The 14263-nt window shown below is 42.2% G+C and overlaps 1 long non-coding RNA gene across 4 annotated transcripts in view; it reads left to right on the plus strand.

Moving 5' to 3' along the window:
* Positions 1-14263, plus strand: part of LOC132492790 (uncharacterized) — a 73695-nt gene that overhangs the window by 24727 nt on the left and 34705 nt on the right. For all 4 annotated transcript variants that reach the window (XR_009532866.1, XR_009532869.1, XR_009532868.1 and 1 more), the window contains one exon: positions 2746-2930. This is a non-coding gene — a long non-coding RNA (uncharacterized LOC132492790). The remainder of the gene's footprint in view (positions 1-2745; positions 2931-14263) is intronic.

A 14263-nucleotide genomic window follows, 5' to 3' on the forward strand; every position in this document is an offset into this window, starting at 1 on the left:
TTATGGCTGCTAGTATTTGCCTTATATATTGAGGTGCTCCTATGTTGGGTGCATAAATATTTACAATTGTTATATCTTCCTCTTGGATCGATCCCTTGATCATTGTGTAGTGTCCTTCTTTGTCTCTTCTAATAGTCTTTATTTTAAAGTCTATTTTGTCTGATATGAGAATTGCTACTCCAGCTTTCTTTTGGTTTCCATTTGCATGGAATATCTTTTTCCATCCCCTCACTTTCAGTCTGTATGTGTCCCTAGGTCTGAAGTGGGTCTCTTGTAGATAGCATATATATGGGTCTTGTTTTTATATCCATTCAGCCAGTCTGTGTCTTTTGGTGGGAGCATTTAATCCTTTTACGTTTAAGGTGATTATTGATATGTATGTTCCTATTCCCATTTTCTTAATTGTTTTGGGTTTGTTATTATAGGTCTTTTCCTTCTCTTGTGTTTCTTGCCTAGAGAAGATCCTTCAGCATTTGTTGTAAAGCTGGTTTGGTGGTGCTGAACTCTCTCAGCTTTTGCTTGTCTGTAAAGGTTTTTAATTTCTCCATCAAATCTGAATGAGATCCTTGCTGGGTAGAGTAATCTTGGTTGCAGGTTTTTCTCCTTCATCACTTTAAATGTGTACTGCCACTCCCTTCTGGCTTGCAGAGTTTCTGCTGAAAGATCAGCTGTTAACCTTATGGGGATTCCCTTGTATGTTATTTGTTGTTTTTCCCTTACTGCTTTTAATATGTTTTCTTTGTATTTAATTTTTGACAGTTTGATTAACATGTGTCTTGGCCTGTTTCTCCTTGGATTTATCCTGTATGGGACTCTCTTTGCTTCCTGGACTTGATTAACTATTTCCTTTCCCATATTAGGGAAATTTTCAACTATAATCTCTTCAAATATTTTCTCAGTCCGTTTCTTTTTCTCTTCTTCTTCTGGAACCCCTATAATTCGAATGTTGGTGCGTTTAATGTTGTCCCAGAGGTCTCTGAGACTGTCCTCACAGTTATTTTCATTCTTTTTTCTTTATTCTGCTCTGCAGTAGTTATTTCCACTGTTTTATATTCCAGGTCACTTATCCGTTCTTCTGCCTCAGTTATTCTGCTACTGATCCCTTCTAGAGTATTTTTAATTTCATTTATTGTGTTCATCATTGTTTGTTTCATCTTTCGTTCTTCTAGGTCCTTGTTAAATGTTTCTTGCATTTTCTCTATTCTATTTACAAGATTTTGGATCATCTTTACTATCATTATTCTGAATTCTTTTTCAGGTAGACTGCCTATTTCCTCTTCATTTGTTAGGTCTGGTGAGTTTTTATCTTGCTCCTTCATCTGCTGTGTGTTTTTCTGTCTTCTCATTTTGCTTATCTTACTGTGTTTGGGATCTCCTTTTTGCGGGCTGCAGGTTCATAGTTCCCGTTGTTTTTGGTGTCTGTCCCCAGTGGCTAAAGTTGGTTCAGTGGGTTGTGTAGGCTTCCTGATGGAGGGTACTAGTGCCTGTGTTCTAGTGAATGAGGCTGGATCTTGTCTTTCTGGTGGGCAGGTCCACGTCTGGTGGTGTGTTTCGGTGTGTCTGTGGACTTATTATGATTTTAGGCAGCCTCTCTGCTAATGGGTGGGGTTGTGTTCCCGTCTTGCTAGTTGTTTGGCATAGGATGTCCAGCACTGTAGCTTGCTGGTCATTGAGTGAACCTGGGTCTTGGTGTTGAGATGGAGATCTCTGGGAGATTTTCGCTGTTTGTTATTACGTGGAGCTGGGAGGTCTCTTGTGGACCAGTGTCCTGAAGTTGGCTCTCCCACCTCAGAGGCACAGCACTGACTCCTGGCTGGAGCACCAAGAGCCTTTTATCCACACGGCTCAGAATAAAAGGGAGAAAAAGTAGAAAGAAAGAAAGAGGGTAAAAGAAAAGAAAATAAGGTAAAATAAAGTTATTAAAATAAAAAAATTATTATTAAGAAAAAAAAAATTTTTAAGTAAAAAAAAAAAAAAAAAACGGATGGATAGAACCCTAGGACAAATGGTGAAAGCAAAGCTATACAGACAAAATCTCACACAGAAGCATACACATCATACATACTCACAAAAAGAGGAGAAGGGGAAAAAATAATAAATCTTGCTCTCAAAGTCCACCTCCTCAATTTGGGATGATTCATTGTCTCTTCAGGTATTCCACAGATGCAGGGTACATCAAGTTGATTGTGGAGATTTAATCCACTGCTTCTGAGGCTGCTGGCAGAGATTTCCCTTTCTCTTCTTTGTTCACACAGCTCCCAGGGCTCAGCTTTGGATTTGGCCCCGCCTCTGCATGTGGGTCTCAGGAGGGCGTCTGTTCTTTGCTCAGACAGGATGGGGTTAAAGGAGCCGCTGATTCGGGGGCTCCGGCTCACTCAGGCTGGGGGGAGGGAGGGGTACGGATGTGGGGCGAGCCTGCGGCGGCAGAGGCCGGCGTGACGTTGCACCAGCCTGGGGCGCGCTGTGCGCTCTCCCGGGGAAGTTGTCCCTGGATCCCGGGACCCTGGCAGTGTCAGACTGCACAGGCTCCCCGGAAGGGAGGTGTGGATAGTGCCCTGTGCTCACACACAGGCTTCTTGGTGGCGGCAGCAGCAGCCCCAGCGTCCCACGCCCGTCTCTGGGGTCCGCGCTGTTAGCCACGGCTTGCGCCCGTCTCTGGAGCTCCTTTAAGCAGCGCTCTTAATCCCCTCTCCTCACACGCCAGGAAACAGAGAGGGAAGAAAAAGTCTCTTGTCTCTTCTGCAGCTCCAGAATTTTTCCCGGACTCCCCCCCAGCCCGCCGTGGTGCACTAACCCCTTCAGGCTGTGTTCATGCTGCCAACCCAAGTCCTCTCCCTGCAATCCAACCGAATCCCGAGCCTCAGCTCCCAAAGTCAACTTTTGACAACCAAATCTGGACAACAGTTTGACTCATATGTATACAGTAAAATGTAAGTATTTTATTTGATTTGCATATTCTACACGTATATCCAGATAGGAAAGTAGACTGGTCAAAATAAGTAGACTAGTTGCAGCCCCAGCTTTCTGAACTCGCAAGATGCATTTTCCCTTTGTCAATTAGCAAGTCATCAGTGGAGCCATGAAAATATCTAGTTCCCTGAAGTTAGTCTTTTTTAAAAGCATCACTCACTGTGCTTTTTCTTTTAATGAATTATACTCGGTTTTTCAAAGCTTGTATCAAGCTGGTATATTCAACCTAAAATTATGAAAAGATATCAGCGTCTGCAGTCAGCTATTAGGTAATTATTCATTCTCTTGCTCCTGTCTTTGTCATTTGGGTACTATTCTAGCTTACAGTGGTTGCGCCTACCTGGGCTAGTAAATTGGCTATCAGTGGGTTCCCAGAGCTATGTGTTGTAGTCCCCTTATACACTCCTTTTATTTTATGGTTACTCCATGCCCATGTTCAGACCTGGAGAAACATAGAGTGCTGTGGACATGAATGTCATATTGTCCTGAGTAATGAAATGAGATCCAGGCAGCACCCCGTAACCAAGAAGGCGGGCATTACCGCAGGTGTGTGATGGCTGCTGGACTCTGGCCGTACATGTATTGAGCCACACACTGGAACTGAAACGGGGGGTCCCTTGAAGTGACTTCTTTGTTTCTTTTTTTAAGAAGGTCGAAAGACGTGAATGAAGGCATACTAGTAACCAAGCATGGTGGTATCAAGCCTAATTAGGAATAGAAAATCACTTCTAAAATATGTGTCTGTGCATTTTCCTTACTTCATTTGTTTTTGTTTCACCCTCATCTGTGATTCATTTGCCTTTCGTCATCTTCCACAATGGCTTCTGCAAGAATATCCGTCTGGAAACCTACAGCATGGCTTGCACCCACTTCAAACATTGTTTAAAATCTCATTTATTATTTTGTACTGTGGTCTCACTTAAAAGCCAGGTTACTGAGACTGCAGAGCACATACCTTTAATTCCCAGGGTGAGAGGGAGTGGGAGAGGGAGAGGGAGCAAGCCTGAGAGTGTGCCGGGGTGGGCTGAGCTAGCGCTGTGAGACGCCCCACAGCCGACATGCCGGGAAGACAGAATTCAGAAGCCTTACAGGCAACTGAAGTCTCGAGACACAAGAAAACTGGAAACTGCCCAAACCTGGGCTCCATAGAGGATCAAAATGTGATGAAGACCAGGACTGGTATTTGTTTTTTCCAACCAGAGGTTAGTTACTTAACGACCACATTCCCAGGATTACAAGGATTTGCCTGAATAGCCAAGGGAACACTTATCTGCAGTAGAATTAGTGAAATGAAGAGATGGGATTCTATGTGAGCCGCCTGTTACAGGAGACTGTATTTAGAACTTGAAATTAACATTGGGAATAATCATATTAAATTGATACGAGCAGATGAAAGCTATATTAAGTAGGTATTATGTTTTGCTAATTACCTTAAATTTTCAGATACTAAAATCCAGGTGTTTGGGGGAGCCACTAGGGTTTAGCATCATTCCTTTAAAGAGAAAAACAAGACCATGTGGGGAGCATCACAGGCCAGGAGCTTAATCATATTCATTCAGCTCACTTCCTTGCTCCATGCCCAAATAGAAAATAGGCACCTACAGTGGAAAACTGCTTCCGGGCGGGCTGTGCTGCCTTGGACGAGGGCTGGGGGTGCAGCGTTCCGTAGGCAGGGGGGTGCTCTGCTGAAGCACGTCCACCCGACATGGTGCAGAAACATTTTGTGAACAGAGGAAAAGCACAGTGATAGCGATTGAACTCACTAATGGTGGAGGTCCTCATATGAGTGGAAAATGAGACAGGATGTTCTGCTGAAGGCCCCCAGTGGCTCCGTAACCTTTAGAGAGCTGGAGGGAGTGAGGATGGCTTTGCATGTAGGGCTGGAGGTTCAGCTGCAATAAATGTAACCTTGTGGTGCAGCTACGGTTCTGTTTCAGACCCTCATTCAGTCACTTCAAGACCTTTCTCGATTTCTGGCGTCACACGCAGATTCCGGGGAGGCTTACACAGGACTCATCTGATCCTCCACAGTGTCTGTGTGCTCGGGGGACACTGAGCTGCCCATCAGCCGGGGCTGTCCCTGGTCATAAATTCAATCCTGGGAGGTCCCTTCAGCTCCCTCTGCCTGCCCTCAGCTCCTGTGCCTCTTTCTTCCACTTCCCCACCACTCTTGGGCACTCAGTAATTGTTCTTCTGCTCGTACACTCACTAGGGCCTGGGGATTTTGTGAGGCTAAGACCTGGGGTGGCCAAGACACGGCACAGAGCCATATTTGTCCCTCTTCCAAATTCTTGCCATTCTCACGGCTGTACCAGGAAGTGTGGTCCAAGTTTCCCCTTCTGAGATCTGTGAAGGTTTTGACCATTCCCCCAGAACAGCGAGCAGGGCCTTTCTCAGAAGCCCATCACTGCCTGCCTCTCCTGCTGGCCTCCCTTGTTGCTTCTCCCAGCCTAGGAGTCTTTTTATGGGCCTCAGGGCAGAAAAGACTTGTTTTCAAGGTCTCCTCTGCCACTGAGTGAGTTTTGTTTTATTTTAATTGTGGTAAAATACACATAACATAAAATTTATCATTTTAACCAATTTTAAGTGGCATTAAGTACATTCTGATGGTTGTGTGACCATCACTGCTCTCCATTTCTAGAACTTCCTCATCTTCCCAAACTGAAACTGTCCCCGTTAAACACTAACTCCCCATTCCGCACCCCCAGCCCCTGGGAATAGCCATTCTGCTTCCTGTCGCTATGAATTTGACTAAGTACATCATACAAGTGGAACTGTACAATATATGTCCTTTTGTGTCTGGCTTATTTCACTCAGCATAATGTCTTCAGTGTTCATCCGTGTCGTAGCCTGTGTCAGAATGTCCTTCCTTTTTAAGGCTGAATAATATTCCATTGTATGGATGGACCACATTTGCGCGACGATGGACATTTTGGTTGTTTCCGCCTTTTGGCTATCATGAATAATTCTGCTATGAACACTGTTGTACAAGTATCTGTTTGGGTCCCTGCTTTCAATTTTCAGAGGGGTCTATACCCAGAGGTAGAATTGCTGGGTCATGTGGTAATTCTAAATTTAATTTTTGAGGAACTGCTGTATTGTTTTCCAGATTGGCTGAATGCACAGGGTTCCATTTTCTCCATATCCTTGCCTGTCAGTGAGTTCTAACAGAGGTGCTCTTGGCACTTGGGGTCAGCCCTTCCTTGTCCTGCAGGATTTTCCCCACTCTTTAGCATCCCTGGCCTCACCCACTATTTTCAGATGATGGAATAATGTCCCCGGTTGTTGTGAAAAACATCTACCCCCCAACTAGCATACAAAGCCTTTCAAATATCCCCTAAGGGTTGAGAAGAAGCCGCATAGTTAGAACCCCTGGTGCGATGCCTGAAAGCTTTGTCCCTGGAAACTCAGAAACCTGGAAGAGGCTCTTTTTTCTCTGTCTTGCTGTCACATCCCTTCCTTGATTCAATTAGTACAGAATGAGGTAATTTAATTGAAAGGAAGGGAGAGGAGGAGGAGGGAGGAAAGAGATGACTATCTCAAAATACTGACTCACTACACAAGGATTCCTCATCTTGTTTCCTTTCTTCTCTTGAATAACTACAAATGTTTGTGATCTTTATTTTCTTGTCTAGCCAATTTAGATTTTCCAAAAGGCCCTAGACTTGGCATACAACACGTCCTTCAAAAAAGCATGTGAACTGTATTAATGCAATGAATGCAGTGATAAGTACCACTCCTGTGTGTCTCCTTACTTTAATATGCTCTGTTATACTACTTCACTTTGACACCAGGCAGGTGGGTTTTCCACCCATCAAGCAATTCTGCAGCACCAGCTGGGTTCCTGCACTCTAACTCAATTCTGATAACTGCCTAGCTGGAGAGAGCATCAGGTCGCACAGGTTAAGGGCTGGGTCCTGCGAGACTGCCCGCTCCACTTCAGATGCCAGTCATAAGTGCAGGTTGTCACCTGTGCTTTTGACAAACCAGCCATAAATCAGAGGTGCCCACGACCCCCTCCTTGAGTTCAATTAATTTGCTGCAGTGGCTCACAGGACTCAGAGAAGGATTTTACTTAACTGGATTTGGTAATCTAGCATAAAAGGATATAACTCAGGAGCAGCCAGATGGAAGAGGTGTATAGGGCAAGGCCTGGGGAGGGCAAGGAGCTTCCGTCCCTCTCAGAGTGACCCCTCTCCCAGCACATCCACGTGTCCCTCAACTCTGCCGCTCTCCCAACACCATCCTTGGGGTTTTTTGGAGGCCCCACCACATAGGCAGAATTGATTAAATCACAGACTGCTGGTGATTGATTCGACCCCCTGCCCCTCTCTTATTATAAATCACAATATCACACCTCTCTTTCCTGGGACGTGATACTGGTCTACTGACTCGTCTCTAGCTGTAGCTTACCCACAGACAAGTGATCTGCAGGCAGCTGTGACCTGTCAAGTCTGTTGACATCTCATGACCACAGGTAACTCCAGAGACTTTGAATTAAATGATCATTAGGTGTCATCCCTTAAAAACAGTGTAATTGTAGACCGTGACCAGTAAATAATCATAAGAATTCACATATCATCATATGGAGGCGCTACTAGATATTCTAAAATGCAAAGAATTTCTGACTTGTTCCTCTTGATTTAAACTTTGTTTTTATCTTAAACTTTACGTTTTTATTTTCCTACTTTCTAATGTTCAAGTGACCTGCTTCCTTAAGTGGTTAAGGGCTTTGAAGTCAGAGACCTGGCTGCTTTCAGACCAAGGGATTTACTCTCTGAGTCTGCCTCCTCATCCACAAATCTCTGGATTTACGCGTGATTCAGTTCCTTAAAACTGATAATGTTTGTTTTTTTGTTTTTATTTTTTTTATTTTATTTTTTATTAGTTTCTGCTTTATAACAAAGTGAATCAGTCATACATATACATCAGTTCCCACATCCCTTCCCTCATGCATCTCCCTCCCTCCCACCCTCCCCATCCCACCCCTCCAGGCGGTCACAAAGCACCGAGCTGATCTCCCTGTGCTCTGCGGCTGCTTCCCACTATCTATCTACCTTACGTTTGGTACTGTATATATGTCCATGCCTCTCTTTCGCTTTGTCACAGCTTACCCTTCCCCCTCCCCATATCCTCAAGTCCATTCTCAAGTAGGTCTGTGTCTTTATTCCCGTTTTACCCCTAGGTTCTTCATGACATTTTTTTTTTAAATTCCGTATATATGTGTTAGCATACGGTATTTGTCTTTCTCTTTCTGACTTACTTCACTCTGTATGACAGACTCTAGGTCTATCCACCTCATTACAAATAGCTCAGTTTCGTTTCTTTTTATGGCTGAGTAATATTCCATTGTATATATGTGCCACATCTTTATCCATTCATCCGATGATGGACACTTAGGTTGTTTCCAGCTCCGGGCTATTGTGAATAGAGCTGCAATGAACATTTTGGTACATGTCTCTTTTTGAATTATGGTTTTCTCAGGGTATATGCCTAGTAGTGGGATTGCTGGGTCATATGGTAGTTCTATTTTTAGTTTTTTAAGGAACCTCCATACTGTTCTCCATAGTGGCTGTACCAATTCACATTCCCACCAGCAGTGCAAGAGTGTTCCCTTTTCTCCACACCCTCTCCAGCATTTATTGTTTCTAGATTTCTTGATGATGGCCATTCTGACTGGTGTGAGATGATATCTCATTGTAGTTTTGATTTGCATTTCTCTAATGATTAATGATGTTGAGCATTCTTTCATGTGTTTGTTGGCAGTCTGTATATCTTCTTTGGAGAAATGCCTATTTAAGTCTTCTGCCCATTTTTGAATTGGGTTGTTTGTTTTTTTGCTATTGAGCTGCATGAGCTGTTTATAAATTTTGGAGATTAATCCTTTGTCAGTTGCTTCATTTGCAAATATTTTCTCCCATTCTGAGGGTTGTCTTTTGGTCTTGTTTATGGTTTCCTTTGCTGTGCAAAAGCTTTGAAGTTTCATTAGGTCCCATGTGTTAATTTTTGTTTTTATTTCCATTTCTCTAGGAGGTGGGTCCAAAAGGATCTTGCTGTGATTTATGTCATAGAGTGTTCTACCTGTGTTTTCCTCTAAGAGTTTGATAGTTTCTGGCCTTACATTTAAGTCTTTAATCCATTTTGAGCTTATTTTTGTGTATGGTGTTCGGGAATGATCTAATCTCAAACTTTTACATGTCCCTGTCCAGTTTTCCTAGCACCACTTTTTTTTTTTTTTTTTTTTTTTTTTTGGCGGTATGTGTGCCTCTCACTGTTGTGGCCTCTCCCGTTGCGGAGCACAGGCTCCGGACACGCAGGCTCAACGGCCATGGCTCATGGGCCAAGCCGCTCCGCGGCATGTGGGATCCTCCCAGACCGGGGCACGAACCCGTGTCCCCTGCATCGGCAGGCGGACTCCCAACCACTGCGCCACCAGGGAAGCCCAGCACCACTTATTGAAGAGGCTGTCCTTTCTCCACTGTACATTCCTGCCTCCTTTATCAAAGATAAGGTGACCATATGTGCGTGGGTTTATCTCTGGGCTTTCTATCCTGATCCACTGATCTATCTTTCTGTTTTTATGCCAGTACCACACTGTCTTAATTACTGTAGCTTTGTAGTATAGTCTGAAGTCAGGGAGCCTGATTCCTCCAGCTCCGTTTTTCGTTCTCAAGATTGCTTTGGCTATTCGGGGTCTTTTGTTTTTCCAAACAAATTCTGAAATTTTTTGTTCTAGTTCTGTGAAAAATGCCAGTGGTAGTTTGATAGGGATTGCATTGAATCTGTAGATTGCTTTCGGTAGTAGAGTCATTTTCACAATATTGATTCTTCCAATCCAGGAGCATGGTATATCTCTCCATCTATTTGTATCATCTTTAATTTCTTTCATCAGTGTCTTATAATTTTCTGCATACAGGTCTTTTGTCTCCTTAGGTAGGTTTATTCCTAGATATTTTATTCTTTTTGTTGCAGTGGTAAATGGGAGTGTTTTCTTGATTTCATTTTCAGATTTTTCATCATTAGTGTACAGGAATGCCAGAGATTTCTGTACATTAATTTTGTATCCTGCTACTTTACCAAATTCATTGATTAGCTCTAGTAGTTTTTCGGTAGCATCTTTAGGATTCTCTATGTATAGTATCATGTCATCTGCAAACAGTGACAGCTTTACTTCTTCTTTTCCAATTTGGATTCCTTTTATTTCCTTTTCTTCTCTGATTGCTGTGGCTAAAACTTCCAAAACTATGTTGAATAAGAGTGGTGAGAGTGGGCAGCCTTGTCTTGTTCCTGATCTTAGTGGAAATGGTTTCAGTTTTTCACCATTGAGGACAATGTTGGCTGTGGGTTTGTCATATATGGCCTTTATTATGTTGAGGAAAGTTCCCTCTATGCCTACTTTCTGCAGGGTTTTTATCATAAATGGGTGTTGAATTTTGTCGAAAGCTTTCTCTGCATCTATTGAGATGATCATATGGTTTTTCTCCTTCAACTTGTTAATATGGTGTATCACATTGATTGATTTGCGTATATTGAAGAATCCTTGCATTCCTGGAATAAACCCCACTTGATCATGGTGTATGATCCTCTAAATGTGCTGTTGGATTCTGTTTGCTAGTATTTTGTTGAGGATTTTTGCATCTATGTTCTTCAGTGATATTGGCCTGTAGTTTTCTTTCTTTGTGACATCCTTGCCTGGTTTTGGTATCAAGGTGATGGTGGCCTCGTAGAATGAGTTTGGGAGTGTTCCTTCCTCTGATATTGTTTGGAAGAGTTTGAGAAGGATGGTTGTTAGCTCTTCTCTAAATGTTTGATAGAATTTGCCTGTGAAGCCATCTGGTCCTGGGCTTTTGTTTGATGGAAGATTTTTAATCACAGTTTCAATTTCAGTGCTTGTGATTGGTCTATTCATATTTTCTATTTCTTCCTGAGTCAGTCTTGGCAGGTTGTGCATTTCTAAGAATTTGTCCATTTCTTCCAGGTTGTCCATTTTATTGGCATAGAGTTGCTTATAGTAATCTCTCATGATCTTTTGTATTTCTGCAGTGTCAGTTGTTACTTCTCCTTTTTCATTTCTAATTCTATTGATTTGAGTCTTCTCCCTTCTTTTCTTGATGAGTCTGGCTAATGGTTTGTCAATTTTGTTTATCTTCTCAAAGAACCAGCTTTTAGTTTGGTTGATCTTTGCTATCGTTTCCTTCATTTCTTTTTCATTTATTTCTGATCTGATCTTTATGATTTCTTTCCTTCTGCTAACTTTGGGGGTTTTTTGTTCTTCTTTCTCTAATTGCTTTAGGTGCAGGGTCAGGTTGTTTACTCGAAATGTTTCCTGTTTGTTAAGGTGGGTTTGTATTGCTATAAACTTCCCCCTTAGAACTGCTTTTGCTGCGTCCCATAGGTTTTGGGTCGTCGTGTCTCCATTGTCATTTGTTTCTAGGTATTTTTTAATTTCCTCTTTGATTTCTTCAGTGATCACTTCGTTATTAAGTAGTGTATTGTTTAGCCTCTGTGTGTTTGTATTTTTTACAGATCTTTTCCTGTAATTGATGTCTAGTCTCATAGCATTGTGGTCGGAAAAGATACTTGATACAATTTCAATTTTCTTAAATTTACCAAGGCTTGATTTGTGACCCAAGATATGATCTATCCTGGAGAATGTTCCATGAGCACTTGAGAAAAATGTGTATTCTGTTGTTTTTGGATGGAATGTCCTATAAATATCAATTAAGTCCATCTTGTTTAATGTATCATTTAAAGCTTGTGTTTCCTTATTTATTTTCATTTTGGATGACCTGTCCATTGGTGAAAGTGGGGTGTTAAAGTCCCCTACTATGATTGTGTTACTGTCGATTTCCCCTTTTATGGCTGTTAGTATTTGCCTTATGTATTGAGGTGCTCCTATGTTGGGTGCATAAATATTTACAATTGTTATATCTTCTTCTTGGATCGATCCCTTTATCGTTATGTAGTGTCCTTCTTTGTCTCTTCTAATAGTCTTTATTTTAAAGTCTATTTTGTCTGATATAAGAATTGCTACTCCAGCTTTCTTTTGATTTCCATTTGCATGGAATATCTTTTTCCATCCCCTTACTTTCAATCTGTATGTGTCTCTAGGTCTGAAGTGGGTCTCTTGTAGACAGCATATATATGGGTCTTGTTTTTGTATCCATTCAGCCACTCTGTGTCTTTTGGTGGGAGCATTTAGTCCATTTACATTTAAGGTAATTATTGATATGTATGTTCCTAATCCCATTTCCTTAATTGCTTTGGGTTCGTTATTGTAGGTCTTCTACTTCTGTTGTGTTTCTTGCCTAGAGAAGTTCCTTTAGCATTTGTTGTAAAGCTGGTTTGGTGGTGCTGAACTCTCTCAGCTTTTGCTTGTCCGTAAAGGTTTTAATTTCTCCATCAAATCTGAATGAGATCCTTGCTGGGTAGAGTAATCTTGGTTGCAGGTTTCTCTCCTTCATCACTTTAATTATGTCCTGCCACTCCCTTCTGGCTTGTAGAGTTTCTGCTGAGAGATCAGCTGTTAACCTGTTGGGGATTCCCTTGTGTGTTATTTGTTGTTTTTCCCTTACTGCTTTTAATATGATTTCTTTGTGTTTAATTTTTGACAGTTTGATTAATATGTGTCTTGGTGTATTTCTCCTTGGATTTATTCTGTATGGGACTCTCTGTGCCTCCTGGACTTGATTAACTATTTCCTTTCCCATATCAGGGAAGTTTTCAACTATAATCTCTTCAAATATTTTCTCAGTCCGTTTCTTTTTCTCTTCTTCTTCTGGAACCCCTATAATTCGAATGTTGGTGTGTTTAATGTTGTCCCAGAGGTCTCTGAGACTGTCCTCTGTTCTTTTCATTCTCTTTTCTTTATTTTGCTCTGCATCAGTTATTTCCACTATTTTATCTTCCACCTCACTTATCCGTTCTTCTGCCTCAGTTATTCTGCTATTGATCCCATCTAGAGTATTTTTTATTTCATTTATGGTGTTTTTAATCGATGCTTGATTCATCTTTAGTTCTTCTAGGTCCTTGTTAACTGTTTCTTACATTTTGTCTATTCTATTTCCAAGATTATGGATCTTGGAAATAGAATCTTGGATCAGCTTTACTATCATTATTCTGAATTCTTTTTCAGGTAGACTGCCTATTACCTCTTCATTTGTTAGGTCTGGTGGGTTTTTATCTTGCTCCTTCACCTGCTGTGTGTTTTTCTGTCTTCTCATTTTGCTTATGTTACTGTGTTTGGGGTCTCCTTTTTGCAGGCTGCAGATTCGTAGTTCCCGTTGTTTTTGGTGTCTGACCCCCGTGGCTAAGGTTGTTTCAGTAGGTTGTGTAGGCTTCCTGGTGGGGTGGACTAATACCTGTGTTCTGGTGGTTGAGGCTCGATCTTGTCTTTCTGGTGGACAGGTCCACGTCTGGTGGTGTGTTTTGGGGTGCCTGTGGCCTTATTATGTTTTTAGGTAGCCTCTCTGCTAATGGGTGGGGTTGTGTTCCTGCCTTGCTAGTTGCTTGGCATAGGATGACCAGCACTGTATCTTGCTAGTCGTTGAGTGAAGCTGGGTGCTGGTGTTGGGATGGAGATCTCTGGGAGATTTTCGCTGCTTGATATTATGTGGAGCTGGGAGGTCTCTTGTGGACCCGTGTCCTGAAGTTGGCTCTCCCACTTCAGAGGCACAGCACTGACTCCTGGCTGCAGCACCAAGAAGAGCCTTTCATCCACCCGGCTCAGAATAACAGGGAGAAAAAGTAGAAAGAAAGAATTAGTAGAAGAAAGAAAGAGAGAGGGAAAGAAAGGAAGAAGGGAAGAAAGGAAGGAAGGACGGAAGAAAGAAAGAAAGGAGGGAGGGGGGAGGAAGGATGGAAAGAAAGGAAAGAAAGGAGGGAGGGAGGGAGGAATGAAAGCAAAAGGAAGAGTGAATGGAAGAAGGGAGGGAGGGAGGGAGGAAGGAAAGAAAAAGACAGGAGGGAGGGAGGGAGGAAGGAAAGAAAAAGTGGAAAGAAGAAGGGTGGGAGGGAGGGAGGGAGGAAAGAAAAAGAAAGAAGGAAAGGAGGAGCGGAGGGAGGGAGGGAGGAAGGGAAGGTAGGAAAAAAAGAGCAGGTAAAGTAAAATAGAATAAAGTATGAAATATAGTAGCGTTATTAAAATTAAAAAGTAATTAATGAAAAAAAAAATGGACCGATAGAACCCTGGGACATATGGTGGAAGCAAAGCTATACAGAGAGAATCTTACACAGAAGATTACACATACACATTCACAAAAAGAGAGCAGGGGGAAAAATCAAAAATCTTGCT

This window comes from Mesoplodon densirostris, chromosome 6, assembly GCF_025265405.1.
Source record: "Mesoplodon densirostris isolate mMesDen1 chromosome 6, mMesDen1 primary haplotype, whole genome shotgun sequence".
NCBI lineage: Eukaryota > Metazoa > Chordata > Mammalia > Artiodactyla > Ziphiidae > Mesoplodon > Mesoplodon densirostris.